Raw genomic sequence first — 16,053 nt, forward strand, 5'->3', positions numbered from 1 at the left:
CTAGAGAATAAGGAATTCACAAAAAATTGCCTTCTAAGTAATGAGTTTAATTAAGATCAGCCAATCAGAGCTTGAGTAATATTCGGCTTTAAATCGCATTTTAAATCTCAGGGCATTTTGTTCTACATTCTCGTATTCTCATTCGTATTCTGGTTCGCATTCTGATTGGGCTCAACATTCTCGTTTCCCTTGTGCTAATAAGCAGGCGGGAAAAGCAGGAAAAAAAATCAAAGCGTAAGGCAATTTGGTTTTAAAACGCTCTCACCCTTATATCAAGATTAGGAAACGGATTCCGCTCACCAGTGCAGTATATTTACGTGCTTCCTATTACGTGTCCACGCATAAATGGTAATGGTCCCTTATGACTACAAACAAAAACCATAAGAATCTTGTCATTGAGGCTTTTCTCTGTTTCGAAAAATTTGGTTTCGGCTAGTTGTTCCTCATCTCTGATAAACCAACACAATAATACTCACCTGTTTGTCTAAACTGGGAAGTCTGTGTACACAGGCCAGAGGAGGAATTAATTATTAACCAATCGGTTATTAATTATTAAAACTTTGTTTTATCCCTATAATAACTTGGAACAATATTGCTCTAATGGTGAGCAAAACTGAGTTCTATCGAAGAAATTAATCGGAATATGGAAAATAGTAGCGTGTGATGACGGCGTTTATGGAGCGTAATATTGCATTTTATTTGTTATACAAGTTTCAATAGCACCACGACTAGACCGCCCCTTGGAGAAATTTTCATCGAAATTATTCATTCTCAAGATAAGATAAGACGCACGTTTTTAGGGTTTTCACACATAAAACTGAGAACAAGGTCGGATGAACAAAAAGGCGTAATATTCAGGCGTGCGAAAAAATATATGCAAACAATTAACATTTTCGAAAAAGGAAATTTCTGTCTACAGACTAATCCCTGATTGCTTTGGCCTCTGCAGGGAATCTGTTGAAGCATTAAAATTTTGAAATGGTTGTTAGTAGCAGCACAAAATCATGTACGAATTTTTAGTAAAATAGACGGCATACCTCTATCCAGTTAGCGTTCCAACCAAAAATAGTCTATCGTTTGGTCTGATAACCTTTTTAATTCCGCATATTGTATTTTAATAAATATAGAAAAAGGTCTCACGATGTGGAAAACAGTGGAAAAAATAAAATAAACTGTCACTCTGTAAAATCAAGAAAACAGCGATTTAACCCGCTGTTGACCCATTGCACAAACTCTATCTCATACTTCTACATTATGAAATGCAGTTATTCTGCAAATTGAGGCTATTAGTTTTATATTGTTGAACGATGCAGCTTCAAATACATTCCGAAATATATAGGATCCTTGAGTGGACGTAATCACATAGCCGATACAAAGATTATGTGGAGCTAGACAAAAAATAATTTAAACCCTGTTTCACTTTTTACCAACTATTGTGCAATTCGTTTGTCAGTTTTCAACGAGTTCATTATCGATTCGTAAATTTGCCGAAATGCGGATGAGATAATGCGCAAAAGTTATTTTCCTTTCTAAAAAGCACATTATTCTTCAACTGAGTTTCACTGAACAAATCTACGTTGTTGAACAAATAGGAAAAAGTATGTCAGGAAAAAAAAGTTGACAAACTACTCAAATAAAATCCTTTAATTCACCCAGTATTAAGATTACCCAAGCGACTATTTAGGAAAGACATACTAATATCTAAGTGAGATAATTTAGAATGTAAAAAGTATATTTACCATATTTTAAAGGTGAGACTAGTTCATTTGACCTTGCCTCGCGGGCCAAGGCCAGGCCTCAACAAATCGTGGGACTTGACATGAAACTGTCACATGGGACTGCATTGAGAACAAAAAACGGTTATTAAAAACAAGACAGCTCGTGTGAGACTACGCGTAGTATAGAATGATCTAACCTATGTTTTAAATATTTCATAAATCAATACGTTGTTCGAAGGTGAATTTGTTTACGAATGTTAGTTTTATTGCTGCTCAGCAAATTTCATTACAATTTTTTGAAAAAATAAAAACTGAAAACTCCAGAAGCCTCATTTTGATATAACTTTAACAAAATCAAACTGAGAGCATTATAATTTTTTTTGCAATATAAAGTTTCCGAAAATCAAAGTTCATCAAAAACAACCAGTTGCAAAAATGATTATAATGAACAAGCACAAACAAACGATCACTTTACACGCTGGAAGTAGCAAACAAACAACTGACTTAAACTCGTGGGACTTGACATGTTACTATCAGATGAGACTTCATCGTGAGCTTAACTAAGTTTAAAAAAATGATTTTAAAACCGGCAGCTAATATGTAACGGATTATTGATTAAAAAGATCAAAAGGGATATAATGGCATTAGGTATTATAGCATATTCAGCTTTTGACATTGGGTATATTGTCAAATAATTGTGAAGAAAACTATTTGAAATTCGATAAACTAAAAAAAAGTTGCATTACATTAAATTTCACATTTGGCAAACATCCTATGAAAGGCGAACTACTACCTGGCAGTTAACCAATAAGAAATCTATAAAAACAACTTAAAAAGAAAAGCAAATCGTGATCGTCGATCGCAACGATTTGTTCACTTTAATTGATTTGAGGAGGAAGATTAGTACGGCCGACCCCTGACAAAAGGATCAACAAAATAAATAAAAAGCTGAAACATGTCACGCGCTTCAGTCAAAACAAGACCCTTTGTATCATCGAAGTGGGGAGTTCAGTGGGGATAAGATTTAAAACTGCGGGAAAGTAAGGAATTCTTTGTTCAAAAAACTAGTTAACTCATTAATGACCTGGTATGAATTCAGATATTTACAATTATATGAAGAAAGATCATATAAGAAAAAAAAATACATGCAAAAATCATTAGATCTGGAGCCATTACAGCACAGATTTAGTGATTTTTAAAAATAAATCACTTTAACAAAAATTCGCTTTATCTGGCTTCTTTAATTCACTGTGTCTACTAATTCATCGCCAAAACCACCCAGAAAAGAAAAGACTATAAAGATGGGACGTAAATGTACTACAAATCTGGACCCAATGTAGAAAATGACATGTGGTTTGGCACAAAACTGTTTGAAATTAGTACTTCTCAGCAAAAACAATCCAAAACTGAAATACTCAACATCAATAGTTAACAGGTTGTTGTTGTGATATATTATTGAAGTATTTACATGAATAGTGAATGGAGATACCGAGTGGATAAAGAGTTCATTTATGATCAAAGCGTTGTATCATCTGAATGATGTTGATAATAACAGGATACTGGAGGGTAAAAACAGTCTGAAAAAGCTGCATAATTCAAAGTATACCGGTATGTCGCCAAATAAAGTGGATCATTTGGCACATTTTACCTCTAGAACTCAACAAAACAAATCAAAGAAATTAGAAAAGGCGCGACATATGCGAAAAAGGTTTGACTAATGACTCGACTCACTCTTGTGTCCCCAATTCCAAAAAAAAGATATTAGGACCCCCTGAAGTATACTACAAACTCATTTTTGTTTTATTCCGTGATGCAAAAACCTTCAAAATTAGGAAGTAGTTAACCCAATACCCTATTCCACCCTCAAAATGTAAAGAATTAGATGATTTCTTTTGGAGCATGTAATTTGAACCAATTTTTAATCATACAACTTAACTCGAACCCTTAAAATTCATAAAGTTTGTAACTGATTTCACTTCAAAAACTCTTTCAATTTATTTGCGCAGCCAGAATTTAGTAACAGTGAGTCTAAATAAATTGACTTTTAAGTTAAATTGAATGGTTCTTTATAGTTAAGTATTCAATTCTGTTGAAGTTGAGTTTTCACAGCACGGGTAGGAAAATGCATCAGCATTAAAACTGAGATAGGGAAAACTCGTTTGTATTAGTTGTTCATTAGTCATAATAATAGTACCAGTTTTAGTTATAGCTACAAGCACAATCATAGTCACGTACCTCAACTGCAATTCAACTGTGAGTATTTCAACTCGTGAGTACAAAAACAAAACGAACAGTAGTTTAAGTTGAAATATTTTTGCTTAAAACGGTCTTAGAGATATATCTTTGTCTTCGATTTGTTTCAAATATCGGATTGAGCTGGTGTACATATAGAGATCCCGTATTGTGTGATATGGAGCAAACTCAGTCCAGTTTGATATTGAAAAAAATTAAGATAAGCCAATAGTCAGAAACTGAAAATGTAATGCAACGGTAAGAATATAGCACATTACAGTTACGAAAGCGAACCGCAAAAACAAATTCTCCCGCAGATTTTGAACCACTAAAACAAACTGGGCGGTGTAAAATTTTCCTTCGTCGTCACAATCGACTGGGAGAGCAGCCGTTACAAATTCTGTTAGTTCATTATGGTTGAAGCCTGTTGAATAAATCAGCAAGCAAACACTTCAACTTTCTTCAAAAGAGGGCTGTGAATTGCCAAAAAGGCAGAAGAGGGAAAGTATATTTTTCAAAGAATAATTCGAAAAAATTCAGAGTTGCGATGTGGGGTATGGACGCAAATTCCACAAAAAGGGTGCCCCAAACTCAAAACGGGCCAAATTGTCAATTTTCTATATGGCAGGGGTGGTGAATCCTTGCACCATCATACCCTGTATTGCGTGAATTACCTTATTTGGTTTTGTCAATAGTTATCAATTATGACCAGCCGTGGAGTAAAGGTAAACTCATTTATAGAGAAATGTCGACGAAATTGTATCTTAATTCATCATTTTCGTGCGAAGTTCAAGTTGCAATGACACGATCAGTGACGCAGCGATCATATCGAAACAATTTGACAATATTTACAAAATGTTATCATCGATTCAAAGTTGATGTTATTGGTAAACGAAAGCGTCAAGTACCATAATTACAAAAACAACAACTTAAAGCTCAACCGATTCTAACCCTAGCTTGAATTAATTGTTTGCTTTTTATGATAATTTTCTGCATTTTTTGCTACTGTTTTTCGTCAGCATCAGCAATAAAAAAAAAATTGTCCGTAGAATGTAAGGATTTTTATCAACATAGAACTTTATAAAATAATCATAATATAGAGTTTCGTTTTAACAGCTAGTCGATTGTTTGAGCCGTTTTTGTTCATCTGTTTCAAAAATGTACTTATCTGGTTTTCAAAATGCGATTGGCTGTAGCGATTCGCCTAACAGCACACTAAGCCGATATCAATGCGATCTCATGTTCTCTCTGCAAGTCATTAGCCTGCTACTAGGAACATTCGGCTGTTTAATACACTTTTACGTTTTTTTCTCCTACAAGTTTCGTCAAGATGAGCGAAAAGTTCCGATTCAAACTTTAATTATGTGGTTATCGGTGTTTGACTTTTTATACTGTTTCGGATTATCGATAGACAGTATTATGAATTTAGTACCTCTATACAGTGGATATTTTGCTTGTGTTTATGAAAATTTCATTTTCTGCTTTTGGCAGTACTCTTTATTTATGGTTGTTTTATTGCTAGCTCTTAACAGGTACTTTGCCATTTGCAAGCCAAGAGAATACGAGTATCGCTTTTCAAATTCAAAAATTCATATTTATTCACTTTTTATTCTCATTTTAACAATATTTATAGGAATAGTGAAATTGACGGAATTTTGTCTATTTGAACATGAAGTTGTTAAATTTATGCCTCATTATAAAACGATTTATTTAATTTGGTACATTTTATTTAACGGCCCTTCGATTATATTAACATTCGTCTTATATGTGAAAATTTATATAAAATTACGCACCACTATAGCATTCGAAGAAGCTTATAATGTTGCTTCACGAGGTATCTTAACCGAAGATATAGAAGCCGAAAAATCTTATCTGAAGTCACTTACGGTTTCAACTGTAATAACGCTGCCAATATTCACAACCTACTTTCTAACAAACGCGGTAGGAACTTATCAACAAATTGAAACACCCGATTTGAGATTTTTTCCATTTACCAGTTCAGACAATGAAGAGTTCTTACCCTTCTTTGCGGATATTTTTTTGGAAATTTTATTTAGTCTTATGTTTGTGACGAACCCTTTCGTGTTTTATGCAACGAGTAAAGATTTCAGAATCAAACTTAGCAGACCTTTGAGAGTACTTGAGGGTCAAATGTTTCGAAAAAAGAGATTACCAGTTGTGGAATTGAAAACTGAAATTAACACAACTTGACTGTTATCCTATTTTTACTACAATTTTTAAGCTATTTATTAAAAAAAATATTGTGCCAGATAGATTTGAGTTCTAAAAAATAATAATGTACAGCAGTTTTAACAAAATTTTCATAAAACGTATTTTGCTTTCAACTAACGCGAGACATTATTTTTCCTCCTCTATGATATGTAAAATGGGCATGATTTGATTGCCGAAACATATCCTAGTTTTCTTTGATCAAGTTCCTCATATAAGAGTGTAGTTTATTATTGTCAAAAGAGGGTAAATTCTGAAATACCAGCTTGAAAGTGGATTTCAGTAAAATTGGGACCTAATTGGTACTTATTGCATTTTTTGTGATTAAGGGCTTTGTAAAGGGCCTCTCTTTTGATTTTCGTTTCAACCCATCTTAGTGGCAGAGGAACTATATATTCAAATGGATTTTTTTCAGTTACTTTTGGCCAATCGCTATGATCATCGTAGAGAGTTGTGAGTGGTATCATTAGAAAGCCCGTCCAGCGTAAAATACATAATTAAGTTTTTTATGTATTTCTTTTTTCCCACGGAGTCATCGAGTTTAAAATATTTGAACATTTGACTGAATCGGGTTGTTTTTGTTTACAATTTCCGTTTCTTACGCAATTTTTTTTGCTCATTTTGCAGAAAAAAATGTTAAAATTACTAGTGTTTTGATTTACTTTTATAAACAGAAGAGTGTAATTAAGCAGTTTGATCCAATTTGGGCTCAAATTTATCAAAATTCAGCCATTTTCCCGTGAAAAATGAAAATCCTTTAGTCCACTTCGTTTAAATTGGCCCGAAAAACAAAACTAAAATTGCTGAAACAATCTTCACTAGCTTCACAGGGGCGTCTTTTGTGAATGTTGCTGAATTAACATTTTGCCGTTTTTTGAATCCGTAATTTAACTCGATAAATGACAAAATTCATAATTTGTTTTGATATATTGACTTCTTACTGTCAAATTGTACATATCCATATTATTGGGAAAAATAATTTATTCCTGATTGAAGAAAAACAATAGCCAGGCCAGTTATGGTCTAATCGTTGTTTTTTAAAATACAAAAGTATTTGGATTGTAATCAGTTGCCGTCTTTTTTAAAAACATTTTCGCGATTCCGTTTTTTTAAGTTATTAATTACATAACAAAACAATTCACCTCAAACCTTACTAATTAAAGGTTCAATTGGCTTCCTCAGGATTTTCAAGCAAACCTATCAAGTTTTTAGTCCACAGCTTTTGGTTGAGTTGACTTTTAAAAATATCTTTTTAAAATAAACAATGCATTATCGTTCTTTTCACAGTTTCTCTCTCGTTCTTTTTCAACCTGTAGCTTAAGATTAGCACGCCAGTTAGCATCGTCCTTCTAATGAACAAATATTAAATTTTTGTTGCCGTTTTACGTTTCAAGTAATTGCTTTTCGGCTTTCATAATAAAAATTTTCATTAAATAGTTTGGAGTTCTGAAAATATCCCATCTTTCCTGTTCATTTTCTAGTATTGTCACACTATTGCTCAGTAAAATGTTGACTCCATGAAATCAAAATCAAAGATGTAGATTTTTGCAGTGAATAGAGTATGGTTTTAACTGCAAATTTATGAAAAATAACGACAAAAGAGACAAAAATCTTTTAATTTCTGCTAAGGAACTGACCTAGCAGAAATTAAAAGATTTTCGTCTCTTTTATCGTTATTTTTCATAAATTTGCAGTGCTTCAAAGCTTCCACTGAATACAAACGGAACTTATGTACTAACTTCAGTTGATTGTGACAGTTTTTTCATCAATTTAAAATCAAATGTTCATATAATAAGCACTAATTTTGTTTGTAATTTGCTGTTCTTTTTGACTACTTGTTACCTCGTCTTAATTATTAAGGGTCACGAATCGTATTATTCGTGTTAAAAAAACGATTAAATTTATCTAACGTCTTTAGTGCATCCTTAATATGTTAATTGTTTCAACACATTTTTATGCAGAAATTTAGTTAATCTTTATTTGTTGCTTTCATTGTGGATGTATGTATGAAATATTCTAAATACGGACAGATCTCGAAGGCTTTTTTGGAGAAATAAAATAAATATATAATGATTTCGTTGGATAGCTTATGTTTTTATGACGATAAAAAAATTTGTTTCAAAAAGGTACAAATTTCTTTTAGCAGAGGTCACATATCACATGAATCGTGTTCAAAGAATACACAATTGATTATTTCTTGTTTTTTGTGGAATAAATATTTTTTCTATGCCGTTTCTTAAAAAAATTTCGAATGAAATTTTCTTTCGTCTTTATTTGTTATTTATTTTTAGAGAGGTACAACACATTCTAGATAATGACACCTTTGAATGCCTTCCAGTGGAGGTAGTAATAAACTTGAACCTATTTAAAGAGTTGGGATGAGGTTTTATCTTGTTTGAACTTATCTGTTTTCAAAAACTTAAAAAAACACCCACTATTTAACTTTTTTGTTTTTGGTTTGTGTTTTGTCTACTTGTTACTAATTCTTTGTAAGGATTGGTTCCATGTTTTTTTCTATTGAAAAACAAAACGTTTCGTTTACTTTAGGTTTTTTGACGCTATTTTGACATTTTTTTCAGTTTTTTTCAAAAAAATGTATTTGAGTTTTTGGTGTAGACAAAGTTTGTTGTTGTTATTTAATTTTCTTCTTTTTTTATCTCGTGGTCCTCATAATGGTGGATCTCATCGGCCCTCCGATGTGATTTTATTTGCTTCACTAAGTGATATGGGTTGGAGGCAATTTTAACAATCATACACCAATTATTTTTGAACAATATTTGAATTTTGAAATATCTTGTATTCTATCTCTTCCTTATTTGGCAAACAACTAAGCCACAAATGTGGGTGAGCTGGGTGGGAACATTATATGTGAACGCACATTACCACACCATCTCGTATTAAGAATTTTTACAGACACGGCCATCGGTCTATTATCCTAGGCACTTAATTATCAGAATAAATCACTTTTTCTGAAGGAAATAAAACAATAATTCTTTCGAGGAGTGCCTAAATTTTGGCTATAAAAGACTGGGGGCACTAGAGATCTAAAAATTTTATATTTGACAAAATATTGTCCGTTGTGATTGATGCACAAAAATGATTCATAATTAGGCGTTGTCACATGATTAGATGATCCTTAACTATCTGAAATTGATAATTTGGTTAAATTAACTAAAGATTTATAAAAAGAGAAAATAAAAAACTCAAGAGAACTGCCACAAGTCTTAGCAATAGATCTTTAGTTGAACCCATTTGTTGACTTGATTGTGTATGTGCTTCATCACTGAAATATATATTTTAAAATCGAATAATGACGACTCTGTGAGTAGCTTTGCTGAAAATATTCAAAAAAATGGCCGAAAAAAAATCTTTTTTACCGGTTGGTTGGAAAGAAGGCAATTATTGAAAATTTATCAAGACTGCAAAACGAATTCAAGTCACATTATTTCAGTCTATTTTGACCCTCGAATACCCCTTCAAATATTTATAACCGAACAATCTATTAATGGATAAGCTAGGCAAGTCAGATCTAAAAAGACTCCAATTTTCTCGCACTTCATATTCAGACGCACTATATTGTTTCCTTCGCATCTGAGAATCAAGCAAAACTTCCATAGTTTTGTCAAATCTATAAAATAGCGTGAACACTAAAGTGACTTCTCAAGGTTTCAAAAGAGTACCCAAAAAAAGTCTCAAATTTCTTAATTTTTGAAAAATTTTGAATGCAGATAACTATCAACGCAAAGTCAGTTTGTCATTGTTAGGGATATCAACAGATCAATATTTCGATCTTGGCTTGGTGAGTTGAATTTTTATTAAATCTGTTTAAATATCATCCGCAGTAAATAGGATTTCTTATCATCGTTGCTGTTGCTGTTTTTGTATTTAGTTCAGCGCCGTTTTAATCATAATGGTCAATTGTGTTTTCCCAAGATAATTAAATCAAGTCTCCAAAATATATCTTTTCAAGAATCAACCCAATCTGAACATCAGATTATCATTATTTTCGTCCCTGGCATTCAGTTTTTCATACAAAAATGGAATGACGGAACAAAAATGTCAGGCATGTAAAAGATAGGCAGTTATTTTTTTTATCTGTTATAAAATATTTTGGTCTTTTTTAAGAATCTATTTTGATCAGCACAATTTTTTAACCAATAATTAATAGTTAATGACCTTTTAACGTTTGCACAAAAACATTTTAAATACAAAAAGAAATTTAAAATTTTTGAACTAAAAGTGTCCAAATCTAAGCTTATCTTAAACTACAGTTCTAAACGGCTTGTATCTTCTATAATGTTAAAGATAAAACACTGATGTTTCAATCTTTATAGCAGAACTTTTGATCGCATAGCAGTTATCATAAACCTTGTCTTGTTCCTTGTTTCTAAAATGATATAAGTGGTTATTCGTTCAATTTTGTTTTCTTAATTGAAAAACTATAACTTTCTCTTCCTAGAGTTAGACTCTTCCCAGAAAAACATTGAAATATTAATTAATATGAGTAAAAATTTTGTATACTGATGCTTATACTTTCACTCTCTTTCTCCTATACTGACCCCTCTGGTTGTTTTTACTTCCCACCAACAGGGACTATATACTCAAACGGGTTTTTTTTGTTCAGTCAATTTTGGCCGATCGATATATTCATCGTAGAGAGTTGAGACTGGTATCATTAGAACGCCCGTCCGTTCAGCATCGAGTAGGGAATAAGAAAGATTTTTCCATTTTGGTTTATGAAGGAAGTCATCGAGGTTTAAAGTTTTGTGAATAGTAGTCGGCATTCCGGGGTTTTATTCACATTTCCGTACTTTTATACCAACTTTTTGTCAAGGTTGAGAAAATTAGTTAAAATTAATAATGTTATTGGTTTTACTTTTAATAACAGAAGTCGCTTGGTTTAAACTGAGTTTTTGGTTAATATTTTTGCGACATTTTTCGAACTTCAGACATTTTAAATCAAAAATGGCTCCAATTAGGCTTTTTATACCACTTTGTTTAAAAATGCCGGAAGTAGAGACCTGGCATCCGCAGTCACAATCTGTGAAAACTCCAAGAACTGCTGCTTGTACTTTCATTTCCTATAGGAGTTTTCTGGAGTTAAAATTTTGCAGATTTTTTGAAAATATAACTCAAAATTCATACAAAATAAATAATTTGTTGTTGGTTCAATGAAATGTTTCTGTTTCTAATTAATATATTTTGCAAACGTATCCAATAATTTAATTTTTTGCTGGACGCGCAGCAAAAAATGGCTAGGTTTGAACACATCTTGGATTCTTACAATCAATAATCATTCGGATTTTATCGGGGCGTGGTCTCTTTCAAAAAATTTTTGCATTTTCCTTCTTTTTTGTTGATTACCGACACGAAGGATTTCAAATCCAGGACCAATTTATGAAAAATCCCCTATTTACATCAAAATGAGGCCAAGCAAACATATATTATTTCTTCAGAGAAAACCTTATATATTTTATGGCTTTGACGTTGTGTTAATGTAAATTCTATTTGATTTCTTATTGCCGTCATGTGTCAATCTTTTTTGCAAGCCACACGACTTTGCCTTGTTATCCAAAATTTTGAATGGGTTCCATAGGAGCTATAGTTGGACCTTTTCAATGCTTTCAGTTGTTATTTTATGTCTCTTAGCTTAGGACTTTGAATAATTTTGTCTTTTGAAAATGTCAGTGAAGTTTTAAAAATTTGCAAATCTTCAATCTTGTTTTTTCTCGACATGTAGCTTAGTCTCAATGTGTAAACGTCAAAACTTCTTAAAAAGCTGTTTATAATGATTCATTTATAACTAACGATTTGTGGGCAACTCTTACTACGAAAGGTTTTGCAATTTCTGCATTTTGCTCGTATTTGAGATTGTAATTTGTTTCCTTTTCAAACAAGAATAATACAAATTGGTTTTGAAAGAATGTGCGGAAGAATTTTTTAAGGACTTCAGTGAACAGTTTACAGTCTTGACGGCAGCCAAAGTGTTCGTTCTCATATTTTTGCCTCTAAGTGTTGTTGTTTTGTTGTCGTACAGTATATTCGTGACAACCAAAAGCCTGAACTCTTTCTATAGATGTTCAAATGAATCTATTTACTGATGTCAATTATTAGCACTATTGGTTTTAGTGACCTTTAATTATTTTCCTTTTTTAAAGCAAATTTTTGTACTTCAGAATTTTTGTTTTCATTGCCGTCAACAAGCATTGAAATAACTTATCAACTTTCTGTTAGTCCGAACAATTTTCTAGCTGTTTGCTATGTATTGACCCACATCTTTAGAAATTAGAGATGTATATTCAAAAGAATTCCCTATTTTCAGGAAGCCATCAAAATAAAAAAATGGCTTTCATTGTTTTAGAATTTATATGATTCAAGACTCTGTTTTCGGCAAATTTTTTGTAAAATTTTGAGTGCTGTTCGTATTACGTATTTGATGTTTTCGTCGTCCTATGATTCGGTCTCAATAATAGAAAACACAGCTGGTTTTCGTGTCTGGAAAACTCAGCTGGTAATCCCAGTTTGATCTGTTTTTGTGTTTAATTGACAACCTATTGTTGTTGGAATTTTTGAAAATAATTATTTTGAAAGAATCGGCGGATTTGCGAGCGTTCTCACTTTTATCTTATTGCTGTCAAATTTGTAGCTTGGTATTTGTAACGTCAGGCCAAATCCACTTTCTATTGAATCTGGATGTAATGTTTGTAAAGGTTTTATTTTTCAACTAATGGTTACTTGGTTTTGCTTCTAGGCATTTTAATAAAAAAAGAAGTGTGCTTTTTGATTATTTGCTCATTTCTAAGTTTTGAACTGTTGCAACACCCTTTTCTTTTTAAATTTGTTCGATTTTTCTTCTCAGTTTCACCGTTGTTTTCTGACTTATTATGGATAATGAGAGGTTTCAATTGCTTCCTACGAGGTTTAAACTAACTTTGTGAGCCGAGTTGATACGTGTTGGTTCTAACTAATTTGAAATTTGTCGTTTTCAAAAAGAGAAAATTATTTTTAAACTCTGCTCCTTTTGCTGTTTGTCGACTTGTTAACGAGTCTCAATATTGGCAGGTCTTCTCTCTTACCTATTGAAGTTCAGTTTAGTTTGTTTCGTTTAGGTTTTATCTGATTCCATTTTTTTATTTAGGGTGTGTGTTTCTCAATAAGGACATAGAATTTTGGTCGTAATTAATGTTTACTATTATTGATTTTTATTTTTGTTTTGATCATTTCTCTCATAAATGGAGAGTCTCATTGGCCCTCTAATCCAGTATTATTTTTTTACTTATTTGTCTGTTGAACAATATTTGAATTTTCGGAAAGTTTTTTTATCTCTTCCTCACTTGGTATACAATTAAATCAAAACGTGGATGAGCGTGGTCGGAACATTATGTGCAAACGCACATTGCCGAGCCTCTTTGTCTTATATATGATAGATCTTACTGGATGTCATAAGAGCTGTGCGTTTGAAAAAATTGATGAGGTGATGTTTTCTCAATGTGTATCAAGAAATTACGACGTCAAACGAGGATGATAATCAAAATTATGCAGTGCTGTAGTGATTATATTTGTAGGTTAAAAGAGAACTAACTACAAGAAACTCAAGCGTATATAAGTGGAGAAGTTATTGAATCCGAAACAAAACCACTAGACAGACTGTAAAAGGACAAACATCCAGCATATCATAACAAGAAAAAGACAATCAAAGGATTGAGTTAGTTAACACCTTAATTGACATGAGGGAGTCAGACCTATTTAGAGATAAAATGCACAAATTTTATTATTCACAATCTATTGTTTTCTTACACTCCATAAAGCACCCGCTTTTAATGACTGCCACAAAGGTCCATCTTCCCTATGTGCTCAGGGGCAGAATTTTCTTATCAATTTTCGATTCTGTAATGCTAGAAGATGAAATCATACTTTTCGTATATGCAAAAACTATACTTTGAGCGAAAACTTTTTCAAGTTCAGAAATTATGTCCTAAAAATGACCTCGTCAGGTTGCGAGTATTATATAACCACATCTTTTCAGAAATTGTGCCTATTACGTTCCCTCCAATCTGGGATGATCTAAAAAATCGATGTTAGTGATCGACTTATACTGTATTACCTCGGCCTGGGGAGGGGAAGAGGGACGAGTTGGGGGGGGGGGGGGGGGGGTGGGTGGCTGATGAATGACAAATCTTCCTTACTACTGGTTGATAACAAAATCAGCTCCGTAAATTTGGTATTGAAATTTCAGATATGCTATCAGGTTGCTCGAACAGTCTAATAAGCCTGGATGAAAATAAAAACAAATAAATGCTCTCAAGAATCAAAATTTCCAGATAAAGGAACTAACTCTCTATATCCATGATAAAGTGTACGGAAGTAAGTTGATTGTTATTTGCTGATGAGGAAACAAACAAAATATTGCTTGAAAATGTAAACAAACAAAAATGGAAGAGAAAGTCTGAGCTGTTGTTACTTACTTTTGAAGATGAATTTATTCTCATCAACTTTTCTGTGAATTCTTATTTTCAAAGACACTAAGTACAATACAAGCAAGTAGAGACCAAGTAAACACGAGGAGTATTTATGTATCAATTAGATGAGATATTTGGAACTGGACCACAGAGGAGCTCTAGCTTAAACATGAGCAACAAAGCTGGCCATTAATTATTGAAACTGTGACGCAAACACAGTCGGAAATTTCAACGGAGAGCTCAAAAACATTTTAAGTGGGCTCATCAATTATGCATTAATGCAAAAGTACACAAAATTATCCCCTCAATTTTGCTTCTATTTTTCGTGTTTCGATTTTATTGAAAAGTGCAGTTTAATGACCAATGAATGACCATACTACCTGCATAATATCCCCATTTTTATTTCTCCAGTTCAGTGAACAGAAATGGTTTTTGTGGCAAATTTACATGTAAGATGGCCATTTTTTCTATTCCCGAGGTTTAGACCTCGACTTTGTGAAGAGACCCTCAACATTGTTGGGAGATAAAATATTTACTCATCTTATACAAATAAAAAAGATCAAACATCTTTTCATTGATATTTTGAAAACTGTCCACAAAAATTATGCTCCGTAAATTTTCCTCCGTAAATTTTGGATATGCTGTAACCATTCGACATGGTCATGTATCCACAATCTTAATTTTTCTTTCATGAAGTAAACTTTCATTTACCAATTCTGCACAATGATTCATGTTCATTTTATTTAATAAAATGAAAATTAAATTCGTTTCGTTAAAATAGCGTTGAAAAAATGAAAAAATTCGTTGAAAAAAATGAATTAGAGCAAAAAATGTCATAAATCAGTTTTATTGATTTCCAATACATAACAAAACAGAAAAAAACAGGTTACTTTCAGATTGTGATCCTATTCAGATGTTATGGAAAATTGCTAGATGATTTGATGACATTGCAGGATAACCAATATCGAAATCGACTGCAATTCCTGTTTTGTAAATAGTGTCCAAAATTGTGACAGCCAGAATTTTAACATTTATGCTTCAAAAGCATTTAGATGCTTCATAAATCACTATTGAGTAAAAATTGTGACAAGCGCATAAGTATTGGAGTATAATCAAGAACTAAAGGAATGAAAATTTGTATTTGTTAACATACTAAATTGAAAAAAAATCAATGTTTTTTCACGGCATAGATATACATACAGTTTCTTTTGCTAGTTATTTTTATTATAAGGAAAGCCATTCAATGGGCAACAATACAAAAGCATTAAAAAGCAACAAACGGCAATTTTTAATATAAATTTAGTTGCGGCTCAGAAAAGGCCAAGAAAGTGTTAATAAGAATAAGAATTCAAAATAAGCACTTGTCACGGTCAGAGTTTCTCAACAATAGACAATCATATCCAAAATCTTACAAA

General features: G+C 32.3%; 1 long non-coding RNA gene across 1 annotated transcript in view; it reads right to left on the reverse strand.

The window, feature by feature from the left end:
- The window catches only part of LOC142349432 (uncharacterized), a 30,008-nt gene extending 15,220 nt beyond the window's left edge, over positions 1-14,788 (reverse strand). Inside the window, exon 1 of the long non-coding RNA XR_012760827.1 lies at positions 14,366-14,788. This is a non-coding gene — a long non-coding RNA (uncharacterized LOC142349432). The remainder of the gene's footprint in view (positions 1-14,365) is intronic.
- Between the last annotated feature and the right edge of the window lie 1,265 nt (positions 14,789-16,053).

The sequence above is a fragment of the Convolutriloba macropyga genome, chromosome 11 (genome assembly GCF_964194025.1).
Source record: "Convolutriloba macropyga chromosome 11, txConMacr16.3, whole genome shotgun sequence".
Lineage (NCBI taxonomy): Eukaryota > Metazoa > Xenacoelomorpha > Acoela > Convolutidae > Convolutriloba > Convolutriloba macropyga.